The sequence below is a fragment of the Ictidomys tridecemlineatus genome, chromosome 2, assembly GCF_052094955.1.
Source record: "Ictidomys tridecemlineatus isolate mIctTri1 chromosome 2, mIctTri1.hap1, whole genome shotgun sequence".
In the NCBI taxonomy this organism is placed as follows: Eukaryota; Metazoa; Chordata; class Mammalia; order Rodentia; family Sciuridae; genus Ictidomys; species Ictidomys tridecemlineatus.
In genome coordinates, this window is record NC_135478.1 from 231,175,947 (window position 1) to 231,199,162 (window position 23,216).

General features: G+C 59.6%; 1 protein-coding gene across 8 annotated transcripts in view; it reads right to left on the reverse strand.

Annotated features, from left to right (window-relative positions):
* Ptprn2 (protein tyrosine phosphatase receptor type N2) overlaps nucleotides 1-23,216 on the reverse strand; it is an 875,713-nt gene that overhangs the window by 305,088 nt on the left and 547,409 nt on the right. The gene's annotated exons all lie outside the window — the stretch shown is intronic.

The window sequence follows — 23,216 nt, forward strand, 5'->3', positions numbered from 1 at the left end:
GCTCTCCACGCGACTGGGTCCAGAGTGCCGTGCCCTCAGCTCCAGCGTGCTGACACTGCGTCCCTCTTCCACCCACACTGACCATGGCTTCACTGACCTGGGCAGGCTGGACTGGGTGCTGCAGGTGGGGAGCCTAGCGACCTATCAGCAAGGAGGACATGAGCAGTGGGCAGCATGTGGGTCTGGGCTCCGGAGGCAGGCATGGCCTGGCCACCTGTCCACTGGCTCAGCTGGGGCCAGCCTCCACCCTGCCTCTCTGCACCACATCTCCAGCACAATCTGCACCCCACCTCCAGGGAGTGTCAGGGTCCAAAGAGCAGGACTGAAGGACAGGGCTGGGGGACCTGGGGCGGGATCCACGGCCACGGCTCTCTGCAAAGAATCCAAGGGCTTGCCTCTAAACTGCCCTAGGAGTCGTGGGGTGGACACAGTGGTGGCCAGCCGGCAGGGGTCAGATCCACCTAGAGAGCCATGGGGTGGACACAGGGATGGCGAGCCGGCAGGGGTCAGATCCACCTAGAGAGCCATGGGGTGAACACAGGAGTGGCCAGCCTGCAGGGGTCATATCCACTAGATAGCCGTGGGGTAGACACAGTGGTGGCCAGCCCACAGGGGTCAGAACCACCTAGAGAGCCATGAGGTGGACACAGTGGTGGCCAGCCCACAGGGGTCATATCCACTAGAGAGCCATGGGGTGGACACAGGGGTGGCCAGCCTGCAGGGGTCATATCCACTAGAGAGCCATGGGGTGGACGCAGTGGTGGTCAGCCCACAGGGGTCATATCCACTAGAGAGCCGCACAATGGTGGCCAGCCCATAGTGGTCAGATCCACCTAGAGAGCTGTGGGGTGGACGCGGTGGTGGCCAGCTGGCAGGGGTCAGATCCACTAGAGAGCTGTGAGGTAGACGCAGTGGTGGCCTTGGCAGTGGTCAGATCCCTAGAGAGCTGTGGGGTGGACGCAATGGTGGCCAGCCCATAGGGGTCAGATCCATCTAGAGATCCATGAGGTGAACACAGTGGTGGCCAGCCCACAGGGGTCAGATCCACCTAGAGAGCCATGGGGTGGACGCAGTAGTGGCCAGCCGGCAGAGGTCAGATCCACTAGAGAGCTGTGGGGTGGTCGCGGTGGTGGCCAGCTGGCAGGGGTCAGATCTACCTAGACAGCCGTGGGGTGGACGCAGTGGTGGCTAGCCCATAGGGGTCATATCCACTAGATAGCCATGGGGTGGATGCAGTGGTGGCCAGCCGGCAGGGGTCATATCCACCTAGAGAGCCGTGGAGTGGACGCAGTGGTGGCCAGCCCATAGGGGTCAGATCCATCTAGAGATCCATGGGGTGAACGCAGTGGTGGCCAGCTGGCAGGGGTCATATCCACTAGAAAGCCGTAGGGTGGACGCAGTGGTGGCCAGCCGGCAAGGCTCAGATCCACCCAGAGAGCCGTGGGGGTGGATGCAGTGGTGGCTAGCCCATAGGGGTCATATCCACTAGAGAGCCGTGGAGTGGACGTAGTGGTGGCCAGCCGGCAGGGGTCATATCCACCTAGAGAGACATGGGGTGGATGCAGTGGTGGCCAGCCGGCAGGGTTCATATCCACTAGAAAGCCGTAGGGTGGACGCAGTGGTGGCCAGCCGGCAAGGGTCAGATCCACCCAGAGAGCCGTGGGGTGGACGCAGTGGTGGCCAGCCCATAGGGGTCATATCCACTAGAGAGCCGTGGAGTGGACGTAGTGGTGGCCAGCCGGCAAGGGTCATATCCACCTAGAGAGCCATGGGGTGGATGCAGTGGTGGCCAGCCCGTAGGGGTCAGATCCACCTAGAGAGCCGTGGGGTGGACACAGTGGTGACCAGCCGGCAGGGGTCATATCCACTAGAGAGCCATGGGGTGGACGCAGTGGTGGCCAGCCCATAGGGGTCATATCCACTAGAGAGCCGTGGAGTGGATGCAGTGGTGGCTAGCTGGCAGGGGTCATATCCACTAGAGAGCCATGGGGTGGATGCAGTGTTGGCCAGCCGGCAGGGGTCAGGTCCACTAGAGAGCCATGGGGTGGACGCAGTGGTGGCCAGCCGGCAGGGGTCATATCCACTAGAGAGCCGTGGGGTGGACGCAGTGGTGGCCAGCCGGCAGAGGTCAGATGCACCTAGAGAGACGTGGGGTGGACGCAGTGTTGGCCAGCCGGCAGGGGTCATATCCACTAGAGAGCCGTGGGGTGGACGCAGTGGTGGCCAGCCGGCAGGGGTCAGATCCACCTAGAGAGCTGTGGGGTGGACGCAGTGGTGGCCAGCTGGCAGGGTCTGAGGAGGGAGGCAAGCCTGTGAGCAGGCCTCAGCCCCTGCTTCTCTGAGCTGGAGGTGGCTATGATTCACAGTGGCCGCCCAGCCTGGCCCTGGGGACAGTGCAGCAGGAAGTCTCCTGTGCCAGGTTGGGAGGGAAACAGGCTCTGGCTGTTACTCAACAGTGCCCACCTGGGCTGCCACAGAGGACAGTGGCTCTGACGTGGCCACAAGGACACTGCGGTTCCTAGGGAGTGGCCCCTCCTGTTGGGACTAGTCAGAGGGCAGAGGAAGGAGCCGCACACTGGGGCCTGGCCAGGGCAGCCGGCAGCACTCGGGGCCTGGGCTTGCAGGACTCTCACAGGCTGACTTCCCCTTGTCCACAGGCGAATGCCACCTATCTTGGGAGTGGTCGTCCAGCCAAGCAAGAGCCCTGGGGAGTCTGCTCAGGAGCAGCCAGGTTTGACGCCGGCACGAGGCTGGGGCCCATCTGAGAGCCAAGGGAGCCTGTGTGGGCCACTGCTATGCCACCTGTCCATTCTGGTCCCTGGGCTGGACTCAAATGCCTGCACTTGCTTCCCAGGGCCACCTAACAGTGACTATGTTGATGAACGACAAAGATTCAAGCAACCACCATCGCAGACTCCTCTGGACGCAGACCTCTGGAAGGCTCCTGAGCTACAATAGTGGATTCAAAGGTGCGACTTTGTGGGCCTGGGGCCTGGGGCCCCAGGGAACTCAGGGCCAGTGGGCCCCTCCTAAGTGGCCCCAAAGGATGACGGTGGGTTGCAGATCCTCTGGATGTGAAGAGCCTCCATCTGGAGGCCATGCCTCCTGCTCTGCTGGGTCCCAGTGACTGGGCTCCCCTTGGAATGTGCCGTGCTGGCAGGCAGGACCGGTGCAGGCCGACTGCTCAGGTAAGATGAGATGCTGGAGCAGGGAGCCCCGCGGTGACCCGGAACACCAGCTGGAGGCGACCTCTGCGGATTTCCTCACTGTGAGCAGAAGAGAGGAGGTGGGAGCTGGGGGCTGAGCCCAGCTACCTGCAGGGCAGCCAGGCAGACGTGACAGGACCGTCAGGCTGAGTCACAGCCCGCCCAGGCTGAGACAGGGATCAGGATGGGAAGAGGAATACGGAACCTCAAGCCACTGAAGTGCAGAATCAAGCCACAGATGCAGAAAGCGCAGTTGTCGAGGACGGGCCCCACCTGGGCCCCTGCCCTTGTAAGGGAGGGAGATGGCAAGTGCAGGGAAAGGGGGCGTGGAGTTGTGCAGTCCTCCCCGGCTCCCCGGACGTCCTCCTACGAGTCTCCGACACCAGAACTCCTGAGAGTGAGACACGATTCTTTAGAAGCCAGTGTCGGGCCGACTCTGGCATTAGGCACTGGCCCTGTTGGGGCTGACTGCTCCCGAGGCTCTCGGTGCACCAGGACCGCAGGATGTGGCTGTATCTGGAGATGGTCCTCAATCGGCAACAAAGGTACGATGAGGTTGCTTGGGCTGGCCCTGACACCATCTGAACTGTCCTCGAGAAAAGGGACCTGGGACAAGAGACACCTGCAGCGTGGCCCTCAGCCCTGCCCCTCGGGACCCCGTCTGGCCTCCTCCAGGACAGAGGACACACTCTTGGGGTCTGAGCCACCCATGGGTGGGACCTGGTTCCTGCCAAGCTGCACAGTCCCCACCTGCACTGTTCTGGTCACCATGGCCACATCATGCATGGCTCCTGTGGCCTGAAAGCACTGGAGGCCTTCCACAGACCCAGGGACAGAACATGGCAGTTCTTCCTCAGAACGGCCAGCCCAGCAGGGACTGTCAGGTCCCTCCCGTCCGGGATGCAGCCAGACCCAAGGCACACAGGGACGCTTCCTACTGGGACAGAGGGAATGGACACTTCGTCGCCACCCACACAAAGTGCCCTGGTGCCGTGTGCAGGTCCCTGGGATGCTGACGGGCCTGGGGTGGGGGCTGCTCCCTGGGTGGTGTCCGCCTGCCCCCTTGGTGCCTGCATTGGCCTGGCCCCAGAAGCTGGTCACACAGTGTCTGTGTGGGACAAACCCATGGGAGCTCTGAGAGTCCTGGCTCAGGGTGGACATCCCTGCAGGACCTCGAGATCAAAGGTGCACTTCTCCTGACACTCGCTCCTGTGGGCACCAGGCCGAGTGCCGTCCCGAGCCAGGAGGGAGCTCAGCCGGGCCACTGGCTGGCTCCGGACAGGGCAGAGCCAGCAAACCTGCCCTGGCTCTGGGTCCACACTTCCCAGGAGGGACTTGCCCGACCTCGGCTCCCGTTGCCTGCGTGGGTGTCACGTTCGGACGCTGGTCTCTGAGGTCCAGTCCAGGCTGAGGCTGAGCCTGGCCCAAGCCCCTCCATCCTGAGTCCACTGGCACTTTTTCCCCATGCCTTGGGGGCACGGGTGGCACCCTGTGGGACCAAGCCCCCCTAGCCAATGGCTAGAAGGTGGGGCCTCCAGTCCTGTCCAGCCAACTCCCACTGCTGCCCTGGGGGTGGACAAGGAGCTGACCTCCTAGGCAGCCACCTGGGTCTTAGTTGACCTGTTTCCTGAGTTCATCAGTCAGATGTCCTGGAGGCACCCCCTGCTTCAGGAAGACGCGCCTTCGGGGCCTCGCACTGACAAGGGGACACTACCTGAGGTCCAGCCCATGGGGAGAGCTGGTCCCAGGACACTAAGATGCTCAAGCAGCGCCGCAGGGGCTGGGCACAGGGTCTGCTGCAGGAAATGCTTGGTGGACAGTGGACAGTGTCAGAGGGCCTGGCCCTGGCGCCTCTGAGGCAGCTCAGGTGCGTGTGTGCGGCCTGATCCACATCTGCCAGTGGCCTCTGTTTGCAAGGCTGGATGCGGCTCAGTGGTATTGTCTGAGTTGGAGCCAGTGAACTAGCCAGCTGGGGCTGCGACCCCTGTCCTGCTGTCACCACGGCCGCCTGGTCACTGAGGCCTCTGGGTCCTCCGGGAGTCTTTGGTGAGGAGCAGAGGAGGCGAGGGACGACTCACCTAACAAAGGCCCCAGAGCACAGCCTGCACCTCCTCTCCACAGCCGCCCACCCACCGCCCCCGGTGCTGAGACCCACAGATGTCTGGCCCCTGGCTGTGCGGCCTCCGGCCTCCGACAGCCAGCCTCTCAGCCTCAGAACAAGGCCCGTCCTGTCTGCACGAGTACCGCACAGCAGACGCTGCAAAGGAGAGTCAAGTGCTCCTGTTTTTGGTTTCCTTTTCTTTCATTTGAGCCTGGGCGTGACGTCAGGTTATGACAGAGGGAAAGTGTCTGTCAAGCTGGAGCCTGGCGAGTGCCGGACCCCACCCACGCCTGCTGTGCCTGCGTTTGATGCACTGAGGTTCATGACTAGGAAATGATATTGTCCCTACGTGCAAGCACATGAGTTTATCAGCACACACATGCACACAGGTGTACAAACACATGTGAACACAGAGTTATCCACAGGCGTACCCATCTGTATACACATACACATGCGTACATGTATCACACAGCACACACATACGCATACAGGTGCACATGCTCACACACCCATGTGTTTACACAGTATGCATGAACACGGCAGGCACATGTGGACACACAGGGTGCTACAACCCACTGCCCTTTAATCCCACAACAACAGTCACGAGGCTTCAGTGACGCACATCTGACGGGGAGGCTGCCCCTTTCCCAGGCACTGCCAGCCAGGCACGGTCAAGGTCTGCATCTGGGCCACTGGCCTGGGCACAGCCCAGCACCTTCTTGCACCCAGAGCCACCGAGCCTCTGCTGAGTGTGGGGACATGGAGAAGTACACGGTGACACAGCACCAGAGGTCGGGGTGGAACAATGAACCGTGTTCACGTGAATCACCTGACTACGAGCCGACGCCTCGGCAGACAGACTGGAAAGCCACGCATCTGCGCTCACGCGGGCAAAGATGGAGGAGAAGCCCATGAGCAGAGGGCTGAGAGGTGCCCAGGCCTGGGGTGCTCGTGTCTGTGGAGGCAAGACCAGAACAGAGCACCATGCCCCCAGCCACAGCTGATCAGCAAGGGCCATGACGGGGGAGAGGCAGCTGGGCGCCCGAGGAAGGGGTTCCGCGGCACCCTGGAAACCCCTGCTAAATGGGTTCAGTGCACAACTTGCCTCGCCAACCAGATGCGCCCCGCAGTGGATCCAGGCCCAGCCACTCAGCCGAGCTAGGACCTGCAGGCAGTCCCAGGCCCGGGTGGGTTTTCCTGTCTGAGCCTGTTCCCTGGTGGGACATCTTGAGGGAACTTAAGCTGTGAGGCTGGATCTTTTTGAAGAAAGAATACTTTTAGTTAGATGCACACAGGACCTTTATTTTGTTTATTTATACGTGTTGCTGAAGAGTGAACCCAGTTCCTCACACGTGCTAGTCAAGGTTCCTCCCCAGCCCCCGCCCCAGCCCGTGATGCTGACCTTTGCCGGCCATGTCCGCAGCACGGAGGCAGGAAGGGGTCCCGCCTCGAGGAAACCACCTGCGAATTTCCAGAGATGTGCTGCCACATTCCGTGTTCTCCCTGGTTTCACTTAGTCACTTAAATAACTGGCTCGTTTTTCAAAAGAAGAAACTATGACGCACAGAGGAAGTCTGAAGAAAGACTTCATTTCCAGGCAAGAACTGCCTAGCCAAAGAGCCCCACGTCCTGGAGATGAAGGGTGAACCTGTCCATTCATGTACCCAACCACGTATGCATCCATTCATCCACCAGTCTACACATCCACCCACCCATCCCCCTATCCACCCACTTATGTGTTCATCCGTCCACCCATCCGCCCTTCTGTTCATACACCCATCCGTCCATCCATGGGTGAAGTGGGAAGGGCTGTAGTTCAAAATCTCTAAGAACCATGTGTCTAAGCTAGAGGAAGCCGGAGCTTCCATTTTTTTCTAGGCCAAGATGGGTTTTATTTGAATTATCAAGGTTTTCTACCGTGTTTTCGGTGGCCTCTACACTGCTGGTGCCCCAAGTGTGCCCCGGTGCCTGCTGGGCCTCCTGGCACAGGCCATGATGCCAGGGCGTCTGGGAAGGCCCATGAGCCTCAGCTGGAGGGTAGGGCCCTGCTGCCAGGCCCCCCGAGAGCTCTGGGAGTGGACTACTGCATTCGATGGACATTCAACTGGACATTCGGTGCCAAGGTTGAGGGAACCCTGTGCTTCTCCTTCATACACCAATCTGTCATGAGCCTCAGGACGCCCCACATGTTGGACAAACTCAGAAAAACACCTGGAGAGAAGGAGGGGCTGCTCAGGTCTCCAGGGCCAGGTGCGGGTGTCTCCTGCTGTGCTATCCTGCAGAGCCGGGGCCTCCCACGCGCTCAGCCCCGGGCCCAGTGTGACCGATCACCTGGACACGGTGGGGTTCAGGCTGCCATCTGCCATGTGGTCTCCCTGGAACAGGCCTGGGTGTGATCTGGACAGGGTTCTGGGGCGTCTGGGGGGACTAGTGCTTCTAACAAGAGGAGGGGAGTGAGCCCGCGGCTTCAGATGGACGGAGCAGCTGCTGCAGGCTTCCAGGAGTCCGCAGGGGACGGGGAGTGTGGGCAGCGGTGTCTGCCGGCCTTGCCCAGGGCACACCTGTCCTTCTGACACAGTGGCAACAGAGAACTCAGGTCAGATGTGAGCAGCCAAGGGTGCTAGCCCCCTACCAGGGTCCGTAGTGTGCGGTGCCTATGCCTTAATTCTGGAAGCAGGGAGACTACAGACAGATACTTCCAGAGCCTTCCAATGTCCACTTTCCCGCCTCTCCTTCATACCCTCCCTGCCTGCACCCATCCTCTAAATCCTGGTAAATTCCTGGCAACCCCATTGGCAGGAGCCGGGGGCTCTGGAGGGCCGTGTGAGAGTGCCCTCTAGTGGCTGCACAGGCCAGCAGCAGGCAGCGAGGTGCAGGTCAGGGAGGAGGAGAGGCTACTGGTCCCCAGGAGGAAGAAAGAGCTGCCCAGCGGGGAGGCCAGCTGGGGCCAGGTGCACAGCGTGGGGCACGTGCTCCTGGCTGGGTCTTCATCTGGGAGACGGCGCTCACTTCCATCCGCACTCCTCCTGTCCTCTCAGGCCTCCTTCTTCCTCACTAAGCTCCACGAAGACGGGAGGGTGGGTGACAGGTGAGTCCCCTGAGGGTCCGGTTTTGGCCCCCACCACTGTGAAAAGCACCTGCCCTTCTGCGTCTCCCGCCCATCTCTGGGGTGGCGGATGGGTCTGGCCGGGTGGGGGGGGGCGTGGGCACATGGTCCCTCCTCCAGGCCATCCTGGAAACTGGGTCCCGTGTCAAGAAGACAAATTTACACAGTGACCCAGGACATAGTTTGTCACCAAGAGGGGTGTGGGGTCTGCATGCTGCATTCCCTATACTGGGGCCAACTGTCCCTTTCTTGAACAAGGGCAGCTGAGGCTGAGGTATCACAAATGATCCGTAGGGGCAAAGGACCTGCAGAGACCCTTTTCCAACAGGCAGAAAGGGCCACATGGTGTAGGAAGGGTGGCAACATCAGCACCACCCGGGCCTCCCTGGAGGGGCATCACACAGGCAGGGCTGCAGAGGGCACCCTCTCCCTGGGGGAGGGTTGCCAGAGAGGGGCTGCAGGGTGACAGAGACTTCTCCCCACACTCCAGGGTCTGGTGCTCCCTGGAGCAAAGGGCCAGCTGCCCAGGCACAGGTCAGCGGCCCCGGAGAGGGATCTGTCAGCACAGGCGTGTGTAGAGCCACCCAGGAGCCCAGGAGGGACGCGGCCAGCCTGAAGGTGCTTGGGGCTCACAGACTGGCTTCTAGGAGGACGGTGCTCTGAACAGCCAGTCACTGCCCGGTGGGCCCCTCAGGGATCCTGACCCACACAGGCAGCCGTGCAAGACGCGGCGCTGTCCCTGGCTGGGAGCGTGGCGTGGGGGCACGTCCTTCCCATCTTGGTGTGCCCTGCCTGCGTGTCTGATGTCTGTGTCGGCCCCGGCACTGCTGCCCACCACACAAGGGCTGGGGGAGGACAGGGGGGTCCAGAAACCACACTTCCCACGTGCCCTTCCCAGGGCCAGAGGGGAGCGGACACAATTCAAGTGCACAGGAATCTAGCATTCCACTCTGACCACCAGTAGTGACCCAAAGGAGGCATGTCACCGGGACTCAGGGAAGGCACCTTGCAGGCTGCCCAGGGCCCACTCCAGTGGACCTGTGCCATGGCTGAGGCAGCCTATCCTCCTGCGGTCCCCAAGTGCAGCTAGAAAGGTTCGTCCCCCAGAGGCCCTGGGTGGCCTGTGGTCAACAAAACCCTGGGTGCTGGGACACCCAGTGACCCTGCACTGCTGAGAGGCCTCCTGCCTGACCTCTGTGACCAGTGTGACCAACATGCACCGGTTTCCTCCCCCACTTGAAATGCCTGCTGATGGGAGGAAGACCACAGCCCTCAAGCAAATGGCAGGAAACCCTAGACTCCAACACAAGCACACACTCCAACACACACCCACACAACTCACAACAACCTTGAGTCCCAGCACATGCATTAACACACAGGCACACGCAACACACAAGACTACACAATGTGCGAATGCATAGCACTCCAACACACACGTACACAAACACTCAATACACAAGCACACACAACACACACTCAATACACAAGCACACACAACACAAAACTATCTCAAATTCAAGCTCATGCATTAACATGCAAAGACACATAAGCACACACAACACACAAACACACTCAACCCACAAGCATGCGCAACACACAGATGCCTAAACAGACATTGACACAAGCACACATAACACAGAAAGCAACGTGCAAGCACACAGCCCACAAACCAACTCAACAGGCAAGCATATGCATCAACATGCAGACACACCCCAATATGCAGACACACCCCAACAGGCAAGCACACACAACAAACAACCTCAACATGCAAGCACATGCATTAACACACAAGTATACACAGCACACAAAACTCACACACACCACACACAAGCACACACAACATACAAATACATAAACACATATCAATATACAAGCACACACACCAACACATTAACACAGACACACACATCAACAAATAAACACAGATGAACACACAGCACACACGGACTCAGGAGTGACAGCACACACTCCTACTACACTAGCACGTGACATGAGCACACCCACACTGTCCTGCAGGTACTACCTTTTCTTTTTAAAGTCACACGTATTTTATTCAGCCTCACGCAGCGTCTTCTGATTCATGATAATTGTCCATAAAAGCAAAAACACAGAGGATTTTAACCCCGCAGTTGCTAGGCGTTAATGGGCATAAAATTATGCCGTAGTTTTTTCTGGAAAAAGGGAGGGGGGTCCAAAGCACGCCCTCGTGTTGACCTCGGAGGGCACTGGACGGAGAGGCCACCGAGAGCCTCACGTGACAGCCGCCCTGAAGCCGCGTGTGCCAGGAGCAGACCTGGGCAGTGGGCACCCCCGCGGGATCCCGGTGAGGACTGCGAGGAGACTCATTTCCATATCAAACCCGATTTAGATGAAACGTCTTGGTTAGGAAAAAAAAGCCAGTGTGCATCAATAGCCCCTTGATTAGATTTTCATCTCCTGAGCAGACAAATATGAATATTTATTACCATGAATGCAGATCTTTCTCTTTCCATTGCTCTGATCTTGAATATTATCTATTGCTAATTTTTATGAAAATTTGGGCAACATAATGTTTTCACGTAAACTGACAGTTCTTGAGATAATCCCGTTATTGTCTGGTTGGAAATGACAGCTTCCGCTCATTCATGTGTTAACGAGGGATTAAATATTGTTTTTCATTCCCATAATCTAAGATGGACTGGAAATTAAAAATCGAACATTGTGTATTAGCTGGGCTTTGAGGACCACAATTGGTTTGCATTTGCTTAGAGAAGATCTGCAAATTAGCAGTTGAACAATTAGTGCCTCTGTGTCACTGTGAGGCGGCCTTAGGAAACGCGGGAGGCTCCTCTGAGCCGCAGGGTGGGAGGCCTCCACCCGCAGAGCACGCCGCGTGGACTCCACAGAAGGACGCGCTTGGGCCCCGTGCCCGGGAGCACCAGCCGCCCCAGGGAGCACCCCAGGGAGCGCCGGGTGCTGGGCAGGACGCCTGAGGAAGGAGACTCTGACCCCCCACACTGAGACCACTCGTGGTCGGTTTAGCAGGCTGGCATGTGGAGCCTGGCCTCCCTGGCTGTGGCTGGACAGCCCCCTGGGAGTGTGGTCTGACCCCAGAGAGCGCCTAGACACACCTGCCCCATCTGCCCGTGCTCGCCGGCCTCACTGCCCTGGCAGGCCTCTGTCACATCCGACTGACTGCTTGATGTGACCCAGGAAGAGGCCCAGACACCGTCGTGTGGAGCTAATGAATAAAAAGAACCAAGTTCAACGGGAACCCCCAGACTTGAGGACAGTCAGCAGCGTGGCTGACGGCGGCTCAGAGCCTCTGGGTCGTCAGAAGGGGGCTGTGTCTGGAAAGATCTTTGCCAAGGTCACAAGGCACCACAGGCCCATGGCTGGGCCTGACCCCACAGGTTCAAGACCAGCCTCAGCCACTGAGTGAGACCTGTATGAAAACAGAAGAGACAAGGGGGCGGGAGGAGACGCAGTGGTCAGCAACCTGGGCTCAGTTTCAGGGGCCGAAAGACAGAAGAGGAGAAGGTCAGGACGCTGCCGCACAGAAGGACGGTCTTGGGAGGACACAGGGAGGAGTGGCCTTGAGCTCCAGTCTCCAGCACTGGGAGGCTGAGCACCCCTGTCTGACCCCCGGTCTGGGACCCCGTTGTGGCCCGAGAGTGGAGGGCACAACCCCACCCTGAGGCGTGTCAGACGCTGGCCTCCACATTGGCCTTGGGAAACCTTAGCACTGTCCAGTGCTTGGCAAAGCTCCTCCTTAGGAATCTCCGTTTCCTTTAGGCTCTCAGTGAGATACGTGAAGCCGCCGCTCAGTGAAAAGGTTTGCACTCACTGGAGCCAGAGAGTCTCTGTGTGACCGTAGCACTGACCCATTGTCACCGACAAGAAAGGGAGGCGTGTGTGTGCACGGTGACATACGAGTCACCCCAGCATCTGGCACCCCTCGCACTTTTAGACATAAGAGACCAGAACGTGGTTCCCATAATACACCAGTAGACCAGGCCACGGCACCCCGGAGCACACAGGGGCCGGCCACAGCACCCCAGGGCACACAGGGGCCAGGCCACAGCACCCCAGGGCACACATGGGGCCAGGCCACGGCACCTGGGAGCACACATGGGGCCAGGCCACAGCACCCCAGGGCACACAGGGGCCAGGCCACAGCACCCCAGGGCACACATGGGGCCAGGCCACGGCACCTGGGAGCACACAGGGGCCGGCTACAGCACCCCAGGGCACACAGGGGCCAGGCCACAGCACCCCAGGGCACACATGGGGCCAGGCCACAGCACTCCAGGGCACACAGGGGCCAGGCCACAGCACCCCAGGGCACACATGGGGCCAGGCCACGGCACCTGGGAGCACACAGGGGCCGGCTACAGCACCCCAGGGCACACAGGGGCCAGGCCACAGCACCCCAGGGCACACATGGGGCCAGGCCATGGCACCTGGGAGCACACATGGGGCCAGGCCACAGCACCCCAGGGCACACACGGGGCCAGGCCTTGACACCTGGAGCACACATGGGGACAGGCCACAGCACCCCAGGGCACACACAGGGCCAGGTCTTGACACCTGGAACACATATGGGGACAGGCCACAGCACCCCAGGGCACACACGGGGCCAGGTCACGGCACCTGGGAGCACACATTGGGTCAGGTCATGATACCTGGAGCACAGCATGAACCCAGGCCACGGCACCTGGGAGCACACACGGGGCCAGGCCATGGCACCCGGGAGCACACTGAGGCCAGGCCACGGCACCTGGGAGCACACATGGGGCCAGGCCACGGCACCCTGAGTCACACCTTCCTAGTTTCAGGCCACTCTGGTCATCCACATGGTGGGGTTCACTCTAACATCTGTGACTGCAGGTAATAACCTCCTCTTCAGCCCCTGGCTCAGGACTGTGTTATTATCCCTATTCTTTGGTTTTCAGTACATTGCATTACAGGCGACTGGGGGTTCACGTTAACGCGCTCAGACACACAGTCCAGTGTCCTCCCCTGCGGCCCTCTGGCACAGGGTTTGAGAAACTGCAGACACAGAGCCCTGAGAAGAGCTGTCCCTGAGGGAAACTCGTCTTCCTGTAGTAAACGCCGCCGGGGGGCGTCCTGAGGCAGGCACAGGAGGGGCGCTCTCTCGGAGCCTGCTGGCTGGCCCTGCTCTCCAAAATCTCCACTGCCCCCAGCGCCCTTCTTCTTGGGTTTTGCAATGATGCTATGATGAAGTCCGACCTCTGTCCGACCTCCTGGATGCGTGCTCACCTCTCCGGTACCGCTCTGGGTGCACAAGGCATGTACTTAACGAATTGTTCTTCTCATCAGCCTACAACGTTCAGTCCCTGTGGTACGTGTCGGGTCTGCGGAGGGTGTGTGTCGGGGCAGAAGCTGGCTTTAGATCCACTTCATTATTTCTGGAGAGGCCGACTTGGCTGGGAAGGCCACCTGTCCCTGCAAGAGAAGAGCAAGGTATGGCATGCCCAAAGGAGGGGCCTCAGGGCAGGCCAGCTGGTTCCAGACAGGACGGTGCGACCGTGACCTCAGGGCACTGCCAGTTGGTCTGGGTTTCGCCAAAAGATGCATTCAACTCCTAACCCCCAGCTCCCTCAAAGGTGGACTTACTTGGACAGGGGGTCTTCGCAGGAGTCGTGGGGCTACGATAGGCCTGCATCTGCCAAGAATGTGTCCTTCTGAGAAGAGGCACACTCTCAGAGGGAAGGTGTCCCTGTGACACAGGCAGAGTCTGGAGTGGTGCCTGTACAGGCCAAGGGCTGGCCAGGCTCTGTGGCTGCCAGAGGCTGGCGGACCCAGGAAGGTCCCCCAGGAATGCTGGACCTCTGCCTTCCATCAGGTGAGAAGAACTCTTGGACCTTGTCCCTGAGGGCACTTGGTTGACCCCCAGGGCACTGATGCCCAGGACACCCCCAGGGCACTGATGCCCAGGACACCAATGCCATGTTTTTGGGCAGCAGGAGCCCAGCAGCAGTCCCTGGGCTCAGAGACACCAAGGACTTGTGAGAATCTTGGGAATAGGTAGGGACAGTCACAGTGGAGTCCTGGGAACCAACTCAAGTCCCCAGGCCTGCAGAACAGGGTGAGGGAGCCACACTGCTCTGGGTCACAGGGAATGACGTGGCTTATCCATGAAGTTCCTGTCTTCTGGGTGAGGACAGGGGCTGAAGGGCCAGGATGTGTGCCGTGGCATTCTGGTGTGGAGGGGACAAAGGGCTGGCCCTGTTGTGCCAGGGCTCTGTCATCCTGCACCCCTGGTGTATGCGGCCTCAACTGAGGTGAGTACATGTCTGGGGACTTCTGAAGACATGCCCACAGCCCTGTGCAGGTTGCTCTGATGCCCCAGGCCCAACTTTAAGGGGCTCCTACCGGGGAGGCCCTCCCACCGGGGAGAGGCCACCACACACCTTGGCGAGCAAGGCAAGCCCACGGGGCCGAGCTCTTCCTGTCTATGTTGACGTGGGAGTATTTTGAGCTGACGTTTGATGACATTTTATGTTGTGCTGCCCAGTTCCTTCGTCAGGATGAGAAAAACCTTGCTTTCTCACGTCCACGGCACCAGGCACAGGCGAGGGTTTCCATCGGTGCTTGGAGATGGCTGGTCTGAAGGAGCAGAGGGGACAGCCTGGCTCCAGGAACAGGCAGCAGCAGTGCACCAGGCTGGTGTTGGAGAGGGTCCTCTGCTCTGCCAGAGACAGGAGGCTCCGCGGCCCAGGGCCAGGGCTCTGTTCCACTGTGGCTCTGGGCTGGGGAAAGGCGGTCTGAAGGCGGTAGGAACGTAGGTGTGAGAGCGCTGGGGCCAGGGGGCCTGCAGGCTGCCCGTAGCTCATGACCCTGCCCACTCCCGGGCAGCTCAGGGTGTCCCTGTGCACATCAGGCAGGATGCTGGGTGCCGAAGGAGACACCATGATGACCAGGACACATGTGGCCTCACTCCTGAGCGCACAGCTGAAAAGGCGGCAGAGACCAGCCCACGCTGCGGTGAAGCACCCAGGGAGGAGGGGACGGCTTCTGCACAGAGCAGGAGCTGGGCTGCTTGCGCCCTGGGTCTCACACACTTGGGGACCTTCCCAGCCCCGCTGAGCTGCGGCTGACCCTCTCAGCTGGACCACGGAAGGCGTGAGGCGTGAAGGTGTGCCTGGTCCTGGAGGGCTCCCACGTAGAGGCCACTGTTGCTCTCTCCTCCGACCTGTCCTGGCTCCTTGGGGCAGAGGAGGCTCTGATGTGAAGTCTGGTGGCTGGGGCTTGCAGGACCCGGCAGGAGCAGGGGAGGCCAGGGCCAGCAGCTGCTATGGGTGTCCAGGTGATCACCTGTCTGTGGGGCCCACGTGCCCGCCCAGAGCCCAGTTCCAACCTAGAGCAAAAGGGCTTCTCAGCCAAAGGCCGGGAGGGGAGACCTGGACGTCTGAGCTGCAGAGGAGCGCGTGGGAACCAGACGTGGGATGGGGCTGGCTGTGCCAGACCAGCCCCTGCCGCTGCTTCCCCATGCCATTGCCTGTGCCTCGGTTCCCACCTGTGCCACACGTCGCCTCCAAGGGACAGAAGACGTGACGTCTGCAGAGAGGCTGCAGGAGGAGGCTCGGTCGCTGCAGGGGCTGGGAGGCCTGGGCCTCTGCTCCCTTCACCCTCTGGCTGCTCTGAGAGCCGGCCCAAGCCTCAGGGAAGCTGCAGCGGGAAGGTCACCTGCTGGGCACCTCCACACTCTGTGAGAACAGGGGCCAGAGGTGGAGCCTGGGACAGACTCCCCTGGACCACGGGCCAGCCATGGTACATCTATCGAGCCCCCCAGCCTCAATGAGGCACTGTCCCAGGCCACCAAGGATGGCGCACCCTGTCCCTTTGAGCCAAGGGCACACCATGCTCATTCTCACACAGACCCATTGAAAATGTTAGAAAAGGGCAAGGAAGGGTGGGGGGAGGTGAGGTGGGGTTGCCACAGCCACCAGCGAACCCGGTGATTTCATTTTCCGTGACTATTTACTCTGATATTGAATAAAAATTGAATTTGTTGCTATGGCAACTGCCGCACCACCCAGCCCCCCTCCTGACTTTAAGTCCCGGAACAGTATGGGAAAGGCATTGATGAGCCCAGGCGACGCGGGGAGCCCCACGCCTTGAAGAGACCTCAGGGGAAGGGATCCTTCGCAGGAATCTCCTGTGTGTCCACACGCACGTTACCATGTCACACGTACGCACATGTGGTCTCGGCTTGAGAAGCCAGGTCGAGGACAGCTCGGGGCGGAGGAAGGGACGTGCTGGGAGTGCCACTGCTGGGCACCCTCCCACTCGGAGCTGTCCATCTTTGCAGGGAGCTGACCGGGTGCAGGACTGCTCAAGGGCCTGGCCTTCCATCCACCCTGTTCTCCCGGGTCTTGGAAGGGCTGACCTGGAGCAGCCTGGGATGGACGGCCAGGGAGGTTATGAGGTCCCATGCAGGTCTTCCTGTCCAGTGCAGATCAGGAGCACTTACGAGGAGCAGGCTGATTTTAGGACTCATGGGCTTTTGTGTTTAAGAGAAAAATGGTCTCTCCTCCCGAGGGGTGCAGATCAGCAGGGAGGTCAGGCAGTGGCCTTACCCTGGCCTGGGCCCCTGGGCCTCCTTCATGTCCCAAGACCTGCAGAGGCTGGGCCACTGCTCCTGGACCATGCCAAGGAGGTGACTGGACCAGCTTTGGGCAGGCAAGCACTTGTCCCCGAAACCTTCTCCATTCCGGCTGGGGACCAGGGTGTGCGGCCTGATTTTCCCTGGCTCGGTGGTCTGGCCTGCACACTGGTTCTTGGACCAACCTGGACCAAGAGCAAGCCTGGTCGAGATGGAGTCCAATGCACACCTGTCCGAGGCCCCAGCCCCAGCTCTCTCAGGTGCCCCTGAGCACCTGTAACCAGGGCATCAGCACCATCTCACGTCCAGTCCCTGCCTCACTGCCACACCCACACTTCTCCTCGGAGGGGATGTCTGTCCTCCCATCAGACGCTCTTCCCGTCAGCCCAAAGGCCCCTGGAGGCAGGCTCAGTGTGGCTGGGAGGGCTTCCCAGGGGAACATGGGTGACTTGCAGACATGGTGGCCTGGGGGAATCCTATCACACGCCAGTACAGACATGCCACATGAAATACACCCGCTGCTTTGTATATGCCATGCTCCAATAAAACATCGAACCAATAAAGAACAAGTGAGGTCCCACAAGCAGGCTGTCACAGCTGTGTTGGCTGACAGGAGCAGCAGGTCACTGAGGCACACACCTGGGGGGAGCTGAGAGCCATAGCCAAGTAGGCATGACGCATGGCATTTTGGGTTGAAAGGTGACCCTGCTCAGGGATTAGGGTGGCTCCGGGTTTAGGGTGGCTCCAGGTTTAGGGTTTAGGGTGGATCCTGCTGGGATTAGGGCGGATCCTGCTGCCTCAGCCCCCCCCCCTTTGGAGTTCCCGTTGAGTTCTCGAGGGGGGGGGTGGAGGGGGTGGGGGGGTGGTGGTGTTCTGAGAGAATTGGTGCACGGAGCCGGATGGAGGCAGGGTGTTCACTGAAGTGTGGGTAGAGTGTCGGTGAGAGTTCGGGAATAAAGAGTTGCTGTTTGAATCTACAAGGCTCGGTGATTTTGTGCCCAGCCAGACTGCGGCAGGGGGAGCCCCAGCAGGACCACGGCCTGCTGCAAGTGGTCAGTGACTGACAGGCCGCTGTGGCCAGAGGCAGCTGATGCTAAATTAATCAGATCCAGACTCGGGGATCCAGGAGGTGGGGGTCTGTCTCAGACCCAACGCCAGGCGGCCAGGAGTGGGCAGACCGTATTTTCTATCCAAGTCTACACCTGAATCACCCCTCTCCAGCTCCTCTGACCTGCACACGCGGCCACCTTGCTCATCCACCCAAGGCCTGTCCCGCCTCTGCACACACCAGTGCTCCTTCTGAGAGTCCCAGGAGGAGCCCTGGCAGGTCAGGTGTTCTGCCTCTCTAAGTGACTGCACCCAGTGACCCACAGTGCCCTGGTGCTCACACCACAGGTAAGTGACACAGTGCTGCTCACACACATGTGCACATCACCGCCTGACTCTGTAGACATGACCGCCAAGGAACAGGCAGGTGGAGGTGTGTGGGATCTCTCAGGTCCAGTCACAGCATCCTGAGAATCTACGCTGATGTCCAAGGAAGAAGTCAAATACAGAGGAGAGCTCCCAGATGCCAGCCTGTCCTGCCCGGTCCCTGCGACGCTGCCCTCCGGTGAGCATGGACACTGCCAGCTGCTCAAGTGCAGAGCTCTGGGGCTAGTGAGGTCATCGCAGAGTTCCGTGTCACTGACTGTCATCGAGTGACTGGTTTCTGCCCACGGCGGGGGCTTCAGGTCAGCGGTGCCCTCACTATGTTTCCCTCTGTCCTCATGTGGCGAACGGCCCTCTCCACCTAGTCCCAGGACTGAGGCCAGGGAGGCAGAGGGTCAGGCGGAGTCCTATTCTTTTAGCAACAGATGCTCCTTCCCTGCTGGTTTCTCAAACTGCCGGCCCTGCCCACGGACACGCACAGAGACACAGCTCACCATCTTAAGGAACAAGACTGCCTGCTGCCCATCAGCGCGGACACTGACCTGAAGAGGAGCCGTGGGGTGCCACGACAGCCCCCAGACAGAGGGGCTGTGGTCTGTGTGTTCTCTGAGCTAGGAACCTCTTTGGGTCCCACCTGCCGGTCGGCACTCCCAACAGCTGGCCCTGCCCTGACCGCCAGCCTGTACTCAGCCAGCTTGACCGGCCGTCCCCACTGCACCAGAGACACAGCTCAATGGCCACCCTGCAGGCAGATCAGCCTTCCTCTCTTCTCCTCTGGGGAATGTTGCTCTCGAGGTTCCCTCACCTGTGGGCAAGGTCCCTCTATGTCAGTCATCCCCTGGGCAAACCCAGACTCACCAGACCTGGTACCCGGGCAGTCGGGCAGGATGTGCCTTTCCCCAAGCTGCATGACAGCAGCATGCAGGTGCGTGGCCTGCTGGGCCACCGTGCTCCTGCCCATTCATTGTCTGAAGTCTACATTTAGTATCCACGTCCTCTCAGCAATCCCTGAGAAGCTGGATTTGGACGTTGAAGCTATGGAAGGCGGCAGAAGCGCTCTGGGAAGATAGGAAGGGACATGGGGTCTGGGGGGGAGCAGAGCGGCCTTCTCAGGTGGTTTCCTGCGGGACTGTCGAGCGTCCCAGCCCCCTCCAGCCACACACAGGCACATTCACACGGCCACTGGGGACAGAGCAGGACGGGCTCCCAGACCTTGGGGGCCTGTGGGAGTGGCACGCCCTTGGCCACGCAGCCCTTTCTCTGAACCAAGCTTACACAGAGCTCGGGCCGCAGAGGCAGGAAGAGTGCAGAGCTGGAGCAGCAGGCCCACAGGAGAGGCTCCAACAGGGCTCTTCAGTGTCTGAAAGCTGTGCTGGCCCCATGCGCCCCAGGTAGGCAGGAGGTCCTGCCTAGTGGGGAGCTCACTACCTGTGGCCGCTCTGTGGCTGGCCACGTGGGTCTGAGCCGCTCTTCCGAGGATTCGGAACCCGCTGCTCTGGGCTGTCCCTGCAGAGGTCTCCAACCTGCTGGGGCAATGCCAAGGCTCGGGGCCAGCCACCTTCAGTGGCCAGCAGATGTGAGGCCAGCAAACCCTGCGGCTCTGTGTTCACGGCCACCGCCAGGGCCCAGAGCAGATCCTGGCTCCAGCTACCTATGTGGGGGCCGTGCCCATCAACCACCACCTGGAAAATCACCCAGGCAGGTTTTCTCCCAGAGTTTCAGCGTTTCGTTGGGGTTATTATGATTTTCCTTGGGAGGACATGTGGATTTATTAATTTGAATAAAATGTGAAAATTTCAATATGTCAGAAATCAAATTGTGAAAGACGTCAAAATGCCACCCGTCTACTTGACGGCATGCACTGTAATCTGCCCATTCCCTTAAGTCTTGTTTGGATATTTCTATTTGGCTTAAAAGGTTTGAATTCTACTATTTGTCACCATAAGTTTGAATCACAAGTGCCAAGGAGAGAATCTGTAAGTGCTGCTAGATTTCCAGTAATCACACTGCTTTACACCCAGATTTAGGAATTAGAAGAAGTCTAGTACGTCCAGAAACCAGAACCGTCAAATCAGGCCTCCTGAATCAGGGAAGGGAATCAGGAGAAACGTACCACTAGGTTTTTAAAATCTCTCAACTTGTGCCCTTTTCTTTCTTTCTTTCTTTCTTTTTTTTTTTTTAGAGAGAGTGAGAGAGGAAACAGAGAGAGAAAGAGAGAGAGAGAGAGAGAGAGAGAGAGAGAGAGAGAGAGAATTTTTAATATTTATTTTTTTAGTTCTCGGCGGACACAACATCTTTGTTGGTATGTGGTGCTGAGGATCGAACCCGGGCCGCACGCATGCCAGGCGAGCGCGCTACCGCTTGAGCCACATCCCCAGCCCCAACTCATGCCCTTTTCTTCATTCCAGGTCTGCTGCAAACCTGTCCACGTCCCTCCCTCCATCCAGACTGGTTTGCACTGGGATTCGCCAGCAGAAAGTTAAGTGGACATGCAGAGGTCCAGCTTCAGAGCCCACAGGAGGACGCCAATCAGTTTCAAGGTGGAGATGCCGTCCTTCACAGTGGGACATCCACATGGAAAAGGGCAGGAGGGAAGAGGGCTGGTCTCCACCTGCCTGTGGGCCAGACACATGCCCGGAGACCGCCAACCAGACAGAGGTGGACCAGACTCTCACCAGGGGTGACACGTGCTCTAGGGTTGGGTCAGTCTCTGTCCCTCAAGGTGGAAAGGTTAGTCTTCTGGTCACCTGGGGACCAGACAGCAGATAACTCCAGCCAGGACAGAAGGGAGAAACTGCTGCTATGACGGTGGGTCTGCCCGGGCCTTGCCTGCCCCTGTCAGAGGACCCTGGCCACAGGGTTCACTCAGCCTGGTTCACTCCTGGACACTGGACAGCAGACCCACCACAGTAAGAACCAGAGAGAGCCCTGCCCTGCTTCACTCCAGGGAGCTGGAGGTGCACAGGGTGAGGTCCCGGTTTCCTCTCAGAGCGAATCCCCATCACCTGCACGATTCTGGACTCTTCAGGCCCAGCACCTCCTAGAACATGTTTGCAGGTAGGGAGGAGGGGAAGCCAGAACCGAGACCCACATTAAGCCTAGGGCCGTGAAGAGCCGCTCGCCTGCTGGGGAGTGGAGGGGAAGCCGACGCCCAGACCCAGCCACCTGTGGGCGGCAGGGACTTCAAGCTGGGAAGCTGACCGAGCAGGGGGTCCCCGGGGACATCAGAGCAGGCGCAGAACCACACAGAAGCCCCACAGGAGACCCACACTCCCTGCTGAAGGCAGAGCCACAGTGACAAAGCCAAGTCCTCACAACCACACAAGAAATGGACTCCCTGGGGGACTACGATACCATGGGCAAGCGCTGAAGAGACCCGGGATCAGGAGACAAGAAAAGAATGAAACTACAACATAAGTCGGTTACAGCTGATTCAGAAGGTAAAAGGAGGCATCAAACCCATAATACAGGCAGAAGACAATAGGAAACAAGAACAGATCTGAAAAAAACCCAAACATGACACTTTTTTCTAGAAATGAAAACTATAATGATCAAGAAGGCATCTAACACTTGAATTTTATAACAGGTTAGACACAGAGCAAAGGGGGTTTGGGAGATAATGGAGGGAATGACCCACAGGGTGGCCCTGGAGATGAAGAGGTGCGGGGAGGGAGAGGGTCCAACACCTGTTTGGTCAGGAACTGCACCAGACAGAAGATCTGTCGATGCTCACTGTGCCCAGGTGTCTGGTATCTGTTACCCAGTGAACCTTCTGAGAGGCCCCGAAGTGGACACTGAGATTACTCCACTGGATGGCAGAGGAAACTGGGCCCCATGGTCAGGCCCGAGGGACTGGAACGTGGCAGAGGAGCCCAGGCGAGAGCAGAATGGGGCTGACCATGGACAGCAAGTCACTGTCTGCCCTGCAGCTCCTCCAGGCTCCATCCCCCCCGGCTCAGGTTTGTGTTGGCGACAGTAAGGAGTTCAGCGAGTGCCCGTGGGGGCCGTGCCCGGGGGGCAGGTGTCAGTGGGCTGTCTTTCCACAGAAGAGCAGGAAGGGGCGTCCAAGTGCCTGGCGCTGGCCACCCTGCGGTGAGCCCTGGGACCTTGCCTGCCATGCTGTCGGCCTGCCCAGCCCTCCTCTGGACAGCACCTACTTCGTGCCAATAGCACACACTTTCCAGCCATGGCCGGGTTCCACGGGGCCCAGCTGCGGCCTCTCGCAGGAAGACTGGCAGTTCCGACTTTTCCCTGACGGGTGCACCAGCGCCCTTGGCCTTAATTAGCCTGGTTCACTCCCAGACACTGGACACCACTGCTCCTCCCCGAATGACCGGAACCTGAAACACTACTACCTGCTTGAGCAGGGGCAGGGCGGGCAGTCGGCACGAGCCTCCACACCCACAGGCAGCCATGTCTGCCCTGCCACCACGGGCTGGCCCTCCCAGCATCGACAGTCACTGGCTGCAGGCCTCCCTGGGACACAGACAGTTCCTGGGAGCCCCAGGACTTTCTCTCTCTCACCCTTCACTGGCTACTTAAGACAGAGCGAGCTGCCCAGTGGATGCCCGCAGCCGTCAATGCGCACTAGCCCAGCCGGAGCGGCAGCACCGACGGCACCATGACACTGGGGTCTGCCAGGCCTAGGTGATCTCAGAGCACCCACCAGCGCCGGTGTGCCCGCACTCTGCCCCTCTGCTGCCGGGCACTCCAGCCCGCCCCGCGTGCGCTTCTCGGGGCACAGGCCTCGGTTGAGGAGTG